Source organism: Dendropsophus ebraccatus, chromosome 3 (assembly GCF_027789765.1).
Source record: "Dendropsophus ebraccatus isolate aDenEbr1 chromosome 3, aDenEbr1.pat, whole genome shotgun sequence".
Lineage (NCBI taxonomy): Eukaryota > Metazoa > Chordata > Amphibia > Anura > Hylidae > Dendropsophus > Dendropsophus ebraccatus.
Window position 1 is genome coordinate 97,339,353 of NC_091456.1, and position 11,454 is coordinate 97,350,806.

Here is an 11,454-nt window from a genome sequence, read left to right on the forward strand (position 1 = left end):
CAGTCTGATATAGTAATGAAAGGCTATGGGGAAGTTATCATTTAGGGGTGCTGGAACCTCCTTTCCACTGACTTGCCATTTTAATCAACAGGTTACAGGTTATACTGAATCTTTTCCCACAAAGAGATATATATTAATCTGGTCAGTTCTTCCTTCTATATAACATTATGTCAATGGATTAGATAGGCCATTCCTGCTCCACTGGAAATTCTGGGAAGAAAGTCCCAGTAGAGTAAGAATTGGCTTCAAGTCTCCGCTCGTCTTTATGATAGACTCTCCTAATGGAGAGCTAGTATCTCCTTGACCCATGTCGATAGGCCTCTCTTTGGCCAGCCAACACCCTTCTCTGTACTGAAGAGGGGCAAGAACCCCAAAACAGCTGTCTGCAGATGGACAGGCTTTCCATATGGAGAGATTTTTGGCTTGGCACATATCCCAAGTCAATGTTCTAAGACTCCTACATGGAGTAAAATGCTGACTTGAAGGGACCCCACTTTGCCTAAGTGGTGTGAGAGCTATTTGCATATCCTTTCTTCCCAGACTTTTAGGCCATAATCATCCAGCCTAGGAGGACATAAGTATCTAAATTATTAATGAGGTGAATCATAATAAAATAATGTTTAGGTTGTAGCAGAAATTGATGATATGGGTTGATTTATTGATTGATGTGGGAATTTATGATGCATTAAGTTACGACATTCATATGAAGCACTTTAACATGTAAATCCTTGCATGCATATGAGATGAATGGGTTGTTGCTAATTTTTTGCCTTCTGGAAGGTATATATACCTTATGAACAGTGTCTATATTAGGACATATAAGTAAGATTTAAGAACCATTTTTTCACAAGTCTTACACCTGACCCCTGATAAGGACATGATCAGAATTTACAAGTGAGACACCTAATTCTGATACCTCAATATTGACAACTAACTTCTGACCTGACTTCTAACAACTGACTATTGACTACTGACTTCTGGCTCACTTAGAACCCTGTTCCACGGGACGATTATCATTAGCATAATCTTTAACGATAAACGATCCAAGCAACCGCTATTGTGAAAGACCTGAAATCGTTCACCCAGTTACATGGAACGATAATGGTTAATTATGATCGTTCTTGCGGTCGTCTTCTGTGAGCGACCGAAAAACATTTTATTCAATTCGAACGATTTGCGAATGAGCAACGATAAAAATAGGTCCAGGTCTTATTAAACAATCAACGATTTCTTGTTCGATCGTTAATCGTTAACTGCTATTCAACCGAACGATTATCACTTAGATTCGAACGACTTAACGATAATCAGAACGATAATCGTCCCGTGGAATAGGGCCCTTACTGTGAAACCTGTAAGGATACAGCCTGGCAGTGCTGATCCTCCTACTGCTCAATGTTATCTATTTGCACACTCAGTGTACTTTCTCTTGTCAGCCAAGAAACACACTGTATATTAAAATGCTGGACACCCTAAGCACGTTACTGCAGCACCTTTTAGGCCATGTTCACACACTGTATTTTCTCAATAAATAACGTCTGTTGTTGCAGATTGCAACAGCGGCTGCTATTTATCGAAAATGTGAAATAACATTATCTTCTATGGAACAATGACCGCAGTGTGTACACTGCGGCCACACGGAAAACTCACATGTCTATTCTGTGCGGCCGCTATTCAGTGAATGATGCTTAGATTGTTCCTTGCTGCTCCTTAAAGTCAGTGGCGGTCTGCTGCCCCCACTCCTGTTGCACAGGGCGACGCGCAGCAGATCGAGATTTTTCACCATGTTGAAAGACCATGATAGAGTCCTTGAGAGTAACAGCCCGCTTAGCTAGTCACAGCGCTGTACCGTCTCAGTCAGTTAGTGATTGGTTGAGCAGGCTGGAGGAGGACACTTGTGGAGTGCGAGAAGTAAGCATATCCTATTTTTGTTTTTCATATGTGCGGCAACCATCTTTACAAACTAGTTCTGAACTTTGTAAAAGTTTGTGTGTGTGTGTGTGTGTGTGTGTGTGTGTGGGGGGGGGGGGGGGGGGGGGGTTAGGGCCTATGCTGAGACCCCCTAATAATGACAATAGACTAAATGGCACAGCCTTGAATTGCTGCTCAGTGAGTTACTGAGTTGTTTTTTTTGTTTTTTTTACTCTATTGAAACAAAATATTGCCAGTTTGGCATGGCCAAGTGGGTGTGGTGTGCAAAAAAGGATGTGCCTTACAAAAGGGGCTTGTTATAATTATCGTTCCATTATTGTTATCGAGGTTACATGTTCAAATAACCGTGATATTAATTTAATGAAAGTAGGCTACATGCTACAGCCCCCCCATTTAAGTCTCTTTTATGTTTTGTTTTTAGCTACTGATGATGGTTGTAGTAGTATAGTGGATAGTGGATAAGGGGTGTTGTAATAGTAGAGTTATAGTTAATGAGGGGTGTTAGTAGTAAATAAGGGGAGTAGCAGTAGTGGGAGTAATAGTTATAGTGGGGGAAGTAGTAGCGCTGGATTGCACCTCTGGCTCTCCCATCATGCTCTGTCTCCTCCAGAATGATTGACATCCAGAGGAGGTTGGGGGGCCTGAAGATAGCAGATAGCCAAAGAGCAGGATGAGAGAGCTGGAGAGCGGGATTCTGGATCACACAGCAGCGCAGTAAATATGCCCTGCTTGTGTGATTTTAAAAACTTGATAGCACTGCTCGATTAACTGTGCAAATGAGCGCTGATCTCGCTGATCAGCGCTTGAATCCTTGCATGGCCCCATGTCGGCCATGTAAAAGGACCCTAATACTTCTGAAAATTGTGTGTGTTTGGGGGGGGGGGGGTGATTCCCTTTCCATTTATGACAATACATGATGTTGTGAGGTATGTGGGTGGTTTATTCTCTATATAAACTTGGAGGTCTGGGAGTGTAGGAATGAGGAATCCCTAACTGTTCATATAGAGAATGCGGGGAGTGTAACCAATGTCCAACCAAGATAGACAAGGTATGTCCTACTTAGTTAAATATGCTAAAATATTCTGCATTAATGGTTTATAATTATTTTTAAGGTGGCCAGACATATGGCAAGATTAATGCCTAAGTACATGTAAAAATCTAAATAGGGATAATATATGCAAGATCAGTGTCTCCGACATACCTTCCTTAAGCCCTGACAGTGTATAGAAGGAGTTCAACAGGGAGAACTAGTTGGGTAGGGATATGAAGGTTTGTGTGAGGGCTATTAACATATTGTCCTCATATAAACTAATGATGTATACCATTTATTCTGAAGGCAAGAATAGAGGTAAATATTTTTATATTGGTATTCAGGAGGAATATAAGTCAATAATTCCTAATCTTTAGTGAGTATCTAGGTTAAGGATAACAGTAGTTAGTCCAGCATAGAACTCAATAGGCGTTTTTATTATTAATTTATTTTACTTGACTTTAATACTAATACTATTAGACCTGGCCTCTGGCTGGGTGTCACAGCCTTCTGTACTTGGCTGACAATGAGGTAATGAGCTAGCCTAGCCCTGGCAAACCTCGGACCCCTGCAGTTGGCTACAAGGGGACCTCACCCCTCTTTATCTGTTGCTGTAGATAATTTTTCTTTTTTTAAGTTTTAGTCCATTGTCAAGATGGTCTTAAAAACTCCTGCGGATTTTAAAATCTGTATTGTCAATACATATGGATAGACTGTTTAAAATGTGAACAATTTTTCAGGACACGCTGTTTTAAAATGGCAACATGCCCATGTTGCTTCAATTTGCATGGAGTGATATGGAAAGCGTCTGCCATGTCTGAGACATAGTGGTGCTAGAGCCCAGAGAATGAGAGACCCTGCCTCCTTAACACTATTCAAGGTGCGCATGTATATGTGTGTGTGTGTGTGTGTGTGTGTATATATATAATATACACACACACAGTGGTGCCTTGGATTACGAGCATAATTCATTCTGGGACTGTGCTTGTAATCCAAATCCACTCTTAAACCAAAGCAAATTTCTCATAAGAAATCACCGATATACAGACAACTGGTTCCGCACCCCAAAAATAAAATATTTTTTTTTATTCTGAATAACATGTAGAAAAGATGAAACAAACAATGAGAAACAGCTGAATGTTATATAAGTTACTGTACAGTATAGCAATCAGCATGTAATGTATAGTAACTGCATATACCTGAAAAACAGCAGCATTTTGTAGACACAGGATGGAGCTGCAGATCCCCATAATGAAGTAGCGTAGTACAACAGGCTAGAATAGAGAATCAGGGCTGCTGTCAGAGGTCTGTGTGGTCACATGACTTCAATGGGGAAGGGGGGGGGTGGTGTTCAGCATGGACCAATCAAGAAGTAAGAATCACAGAGCTGTGCAGGAGGACAGTGACAGAAACTTTTCTATACAGCAGTGTGTATAGCTGAGTGTGAGTGCAGGCACATTATAGCAGGAATGGAGAGGATGGGAAACACAAGGGCTGACAGACTGCCGGGAGTATAAAGGAATGAGCAGGGCATATGTGAGCACAGTATAGCAGTACTCTCTGTTGGAGGAGAGAGGGTTACAGCTATGGAGAGATTACCTCCACAGTCCTGTCCCCTGATGCAAGCCCCAGCCTGAAGTCGATCTGCTATGATTTGGAAGGTGAGGGAGACTTCCTGATTCAGAGTACAGTGCTGTAGGCCACTCTATGTAGACCATGCCGCTCCCCCACTCCTCCTCCCACCCAGTACAGGAAGCTCTTAAACCAAAGCAATGCTCTTTAACCAAGTTATAATTTTGAAAAACAGTGAGCTCTTCTTGCAAAACGCTCTTAATCCAAGTTAATCTTAAACCAAGGTACCACTATATATATATATATATATATATATATATATATATATATATATATATATATGGAACGCATCTTTAGGTCCTGGTATGTCATCTATGTACTGTAGATAACAATTAGGTGTGGGTTTTTTTTTTTGCATCCCCAGATATTTACTTTGACCTGCATCTTCTTTTATGGGCCACATTTTTCCTATAACCAGTGCTAATCAGCTTAGCTATGACTAAAACTGGTCATACTGGGACATTTCATTGTGATGGGAAAAACATGACTGTACGTGGCATTACAGCAAACTACAGTGTGGAAATGAGCATGGGACTTTTCATGTTTATTTTTAACAGCAGAGAAAAGGGAACAGGGAACAAGTTCTTAGCACTATAGTTTTAATACAAAAGATATAAGCTATTGGAGTATGTTTACACAATGTACGTTTTATGAAAAGAATGGCTATTTTCAATTTACATAACAGACGCTCTTTTCATAATGCAAAGAATTGCATTGAAGTCAATGCAAACAATGGTTGCTGTTCACACAATGAATTGAACGAGGGCCGTCAATATAATGATCATGTCTATTATTTTTGTCCGTTGTCCATAGACTTCAATGCAATTTGCACTCAAGACAACGGACAACTCTGGGCAGGTCAATTTTTTTTGTAACAGTGCTGGGAAGGGCCAGGCTAAAAGAAATAATGTGCTCTTACCTCCCGGGTCCCATGGGTCCCCGGCCACTTCCTAGATAGAAAAGGGGACCTGGGTTGTGACGTGTCAGGGCCGCTCAGCCAGTCAGCAGCCGTAACGGGGTCCCGCATCCTGCTCTTTGGCTCTCCCATCCTGCTCCCTGTGCTGTCAGTTTCCATGGGTGCATAAAAAATGCTTTCTTTCTTGCTTGAATAATTGTGTCATGTAAAGGCACTGCAAACAAGTGCTTATGTCACGGATTAGTGATTGTTTGCATCCTTGCACAGTCCCATGTCGGGCCATGTAAAGGGACCCTATTACTTCTGATAATTTGGGGGTGGGGGTAAATAACTATCATGGCATTTATGATAATGCCTGGTTTTGTGAGGTATGTGGGTGGTTTACCCTTCATTTAAACTTAGAAAATGTGGGGAGTGTATAATTTTAATGCAATGAATTGCAAACTGCTCAAAAAGATAGACAAGGTGTGTCCTACCTAGTTAAATATGCTAAAATATTCAGTATCAGTAGTTTATAATTGTTTAAGGTGGCCTGAGATATGATAAGATTAATGGCTATGTACTGTATATAATAATAAATAATGCAACCTATGTATAAATCTAAAGAGGGATAAAATATTCACAACGTGAACGTGTTGGAAAGGGATATGAAGGGTTGTGTGGGGGTTATTAACATACTGGGGGACATTTATTGTTTGACGCACAGGCCATTTTGTAGCGCTGAGGGCCTACTTGTGCATAAATCTATTCGCTGGTGGAAAAATGTTAAGGAAACCTACATCAGCTGGTTTCACTTTGTGCGCATGGACAAGCTCTGGTACACATGAGATTTATGTATAGGCATTAATCCTCTACATAAATCCTCAGAGCACTGCGGGGACATTTTTAAGCCTGGCCCAAAAACCGCTATACTTAAAAAATGTCCCCCATTGTCCACAAATAAACTAATGGTGTAAGTTCTGTCACCTGAGGTGACTCCATTTATGGATTGCTTTGCCTGTATTGCCACCATTTAAGCTCTATTGCAATTGCAAAGAGAGTTGGCAATAAGGGTTAGCTTTGGTGTGTTTCCTCTATGGGTTGTGGGCGTATGTTAGGAAGCTTCAACTATGCGGAAGGAGTGTCATATAGGGGCATAATGGCCTTATGATTTGCACCCTGGAAGCCAAAGCGATGAAGAACTGCAAATAAAGTCAGCCAAATGCCTTCTCTGTATCAAGAGCAGGGGTGTAACTAGAGCTGACTGGGCCCCTTAGCAACTCTCGATCCCCACCCCCCGACTGACCACAAAGCTGTCAAGTGTAGTCATAACCTTGTTACATGTTTATGAATAATGTGTAACAAAGATAGATAGATTATTGGGGGGGATGTATTTCCAGCTGACTATAGTTAGAGTTGCAGTGCCCTTACCATTACACACACATATTATAATATATATGATAGTTTTCTGTATGCAGGCAACCAAGGCTTTGGAGAGTAGGGGGGAGGGAGCACGCCCCCTAATATGTAGTATTTCCCATGTAGGCACCTCCCCCTGATAGCACTCAAATAACCCCCCCCCCCATTTGTCATCCCCCTGTAGGTAAATTTCCCCTCCCCCTTGTAGTTAGCGTCCTACCAGTATGTAGTATCCCCAATGTTATAGACATCCCAATGTAGGTAACCCCCTGTCTGTTAGCTCTCCCCCAGTAGATTGCATATGTTAGGCATCTCCCCTAATACGCCCCCCCCCCCCAGTATATAGTGTCCCCCATGGTAGACATCTTTCCTGGCCCCTCTGTGGCCCGGGGTAGGTCTGGCAGAGTTTTGGGTGTGGGTTACTTGGCCACTTGTCACGGTAGCCTGGAGTGGAGTTGGTACCCACTCCTAGTCAACCAGGCACTGCTTCCCCAAGTGGTGCGGTGGTCGCTGCACTAAGGACAAGTTTTATGGGCAATGTATACTTATTGTATTTGATTTGTATATGCTACACACACTATTGTGCATAATAACAGTTCAGCTATATGCCCAACGCCCATTGCTTTGTTTGCGTAAATCGACAATAATATATATCTGTATACATCTATATTATTTGATATTTATTGTATAACATGATTTACTACCACCATTTTCTGGGGATCTGGTTACGTGTCAGCTCCTACATTGTGTATTTTTAAGTGTTTTTTGGAATTTTTTTCTACATATATCCTAATAAAAGAATAATAATATATATTTCTTATTTGGTCCTGCATTTTTCTTGGTGGTTTCTTCCCCCTTTCTTTTGGTTTGGTATACAAGATTGGTTGGCAGGACGGGGAGCCAATAGCTCCTTGCTTTGTCATCACAGCACTGCATTTAACTAAAAGTGCCCCTATGGCTGCTACAGTGGTAGTTACGCCCCTGATCAAGAGCTAGAGGGTTGACATTGGTGCAGTCAATAATATTCAAGTTGTAACGAAAGTTATCAAGGACACCCCTATTAGGGATAAATTCTTCATCTACATGAACTAAGAAAGGTATATAGTGTATTCAGAAGGCTGCTTAGTAAATCTCCCCCATTATGAATATCCAGGGGCAATGATGTAACAAAAGGCCCCAGAACTGACCGACCCTAATGTAGACTGGACCCAATGTAAACTATTTAAAACTATGTAAACTATTATTGCACTACCCCAATCAATGTGCAAACAATGAACAGTGTTGTAATGGCCACAATGTGGATATATATATATATATATATATATATATATATATATATATATATATATATATATATGAGAAATCGGCAGCACCCCAATATCAGTTCAGTAACGTGCAGGTGCCAGCGAATGGGGTCTTGACCATGGACCAACTTCAATATTAAAAGGATACTTCACAGCACTCTGTTCAAATAACGAAAGTGATTTATTCCAGCATCAAACAGTGCATTAAAATCTGTGCAACACAGCAAAAGCAGAACGCAACGTTTGGGCAGCCTTGCCGCCATTTTTAAGTGTGTTAAATATTTACAGTATGTATTTAATAATTTTTTAAATAAACCAATAAGAAAAGAAACACAATCAACATACCTAATTGATATCAGGACTACACAACCTCCTTGATGGTGTGAGAGAAAAGTTACAGCGCATGCGCAAAGATGACGTGTCCTATACCCATTGACATGATAATATAGTCACATTCTATTGGGTGCTTAGTTTGTACTAACTTTATTAGTCAAATACAGAAACACAGCTGTACTTGTTAATAAGAATAAAACAGAATAGAAACCCTGTAGAACTGTTGGCGGACAATATAGAACCTGTGCTAAAGAATAGCACTAACAAAAAGGACTGATTTTCCAAAATCCGACCAACCTGCCGTTTTTTTCTCCACAAACACGAAAAGTGGGCGTGTCCTTTAAGCCCACTGCAACTGGCAGATTTATTAAAGGGGAACTCCGGAGACTGTTTAACCATTTCAAGACTGAGCCCATTGATGCACGGATATTCGGGTCAAATTAATGCAATGTTCCTCCTCGCCTTCTAAGAGCCATAACGCTTTTATTTTTCCACCTACAGGACTGGTTGGGGTGTCATTTGTTGCGACATGATCTCTAGTTTTTAGTAACATCATATAGGTGTAACAGAAAAACTTTGATTTTTATAAATTTTTTCTGATATATAATTAAAAAATTTTTTTCCGTTTACACAATTCACTGTGCGGGAACAGTAATATTATAATTTTAATAGATCGGACAATTCTGCACGCTACGATAAATAATATGTTTATTTTTTTTAAGTTTTTTATTTTTATAATGGGCAAGGAGGTATGTTAAACTTTTATTTTTTTAATACTTTTAAAACTTTTTTTAATTACTTTTTTTAACACTTTCTTTTTCACTTTAAAACATGCAACCAATAGATTGCATATACTGATCTATGCTATGCCATAGCATAGCATAGATCAGTGTTATTGGCGATCTATGCATAGATCCTGCATGAAAGCAGACTCTATACATAGATTACCCATCCGACAGGACGGAGGTAAGTGGCTTACCTGCCCGTTGGTACAAGCGATCGGGACCCCCACAGCATGGCCCGATCACTCAAGAGCTTGTCCTGTAAAAGAAAAGCCCGTGGAGCCTCATCAAAGAGTCTCGAAACACAGGACTAGCCAGATATTCCTCAGGGTAGGACCCAGCCAAGGGGTGGCTCCTGTAAGGAAACCACCATTTTAAGTCAATGTAATGACAAGGGAAAAACCAAGGCCAGGTAACCATCCACATACAGCTGTTTGGGGGTGTTGCCCCTCATCAATTCTGGCTAGGTGGGAGCAATGCCTAGTAGAGCCATAAGAGAAACAGATCGCTGATCTCAGGAAGACCAGCCAAACGACAATACCGCCGGCTGCTAGTGAAAGTGCTCAAAGCGGCGAAGTCCTAGGTGCATTGCCCCCTGGGAAACATGAATATGCAAAAGAAGAGCCCGTGGAGCCTCATCAAAGAGTCTCGAAACACAGGACTAGCCAGATATCCCTCCGAGAAGGACCCAGCCAAGGGGTGGCCCCTGTAAGGAAACCACCATGGGGGGGGGGGGCAAAGCACCTAGGACTGCTTTCACTAGCAACCGGTGGTGTTGTCGTTTGGCTGGTCTCCCTGAGATTAGCGATCTGTTTCTCTTAAAGAGCTTGTCCTGTCACTGAGTACCTTAAATGCCGCAATTACTATAGATTGCAACGTTTAAGGGGTTAATGACAGGCAGCTGCGGGATCGCAGCTGCCTGTCATTATGCTGGGCTTCTGGGACACTGATGTGCGTGGGACCTCTTACTGCAGCGGTCCAGCACACATCTATAGCCCCTCTGTCAGGAACGTGTATAAACATTCCTACTGCACAGGGTATGTGCAGTAGGAACATATATATATACAGATTGCTGATGTGAAGGGATTAGGTTTTTTTTTGCTAATAGATTGCCTTAATTATTTTGTATTATAACTTTGTTTTTTTTTAAAAAAGTATTTTTTTTTTCCCTATCTCTATATGTATTTCTAGTGCCCGGCAGCAATAAGGGGCGACACTGCCCTTCTGCTGTCACCACAGCTTGTGTTGAGAACTGCATGCAGTTCCTGATCTCCTGCTATGTTTTAGCACTGCTACACAGCTCTTAAAGGTGTAGGATGCTGCCCCACGTGAACTCTATATACCTATATACACTACTCAGGGGGAAGAGGCAGTCCAACACTATTCTGGTGTCCAGCAGCCTCTGCACAGTGAGCGGTGGTTGCTATCATGGCTCACTGTGCTAGAAGCAAATCAAGTGGTGACAGAAAAGACTGCCCTCTCTGCAGAGGATGATGGACCTCAGGATAGTGTGAGGCAGCCTCTTCCCCACTCCATACTGTTTTTCTTTAATAAAGTTATATTACTAAGTTATATAACTTAAAGCTATTTATATTTAAAAAAAATTCCGTAGCACCCCTTTAGGCAAATCGTCATTTTTTAAAATGGGTTTTCTATTCTAAAAATGGGCCACTTCTAGTTTGGTGGGATGCTTGGGTTTTAGTTGTGTCCTGTGAAAATCACAACATATTTACTAAGGACATGAGACACATTAGTAAATTAGACAGGAAACAATTTGACTAAAACTAAAGAGCGATTTATCTGTCAGATTTTCGAAGCAAAAGCCAGGAATGGATTTGAAAACAGAAGAAATCTTTATGATCTGTTCTCTGTTTATAGTCTGTTCCTGGCTTTGGCTTCAAAAATCTGTAAGATAAATCTTTCTGTGTAATTGAGGCCTATTGTGCATGAAATACCTTAAGGGTCCGTTCCCATGTACAGACTCGCAGCCGAAATCTCGCTGCGAGATCTGCTACGAGTCAAGGTCCTGGCAGGTCCCAGTACTACATACTCTCAGCGGTCTGAAAGACCGCTGCGAATATGTAATGCAGCCGCCCCCTTAACCCCTTCTGCTGCTCGGCTCCTCCGCTG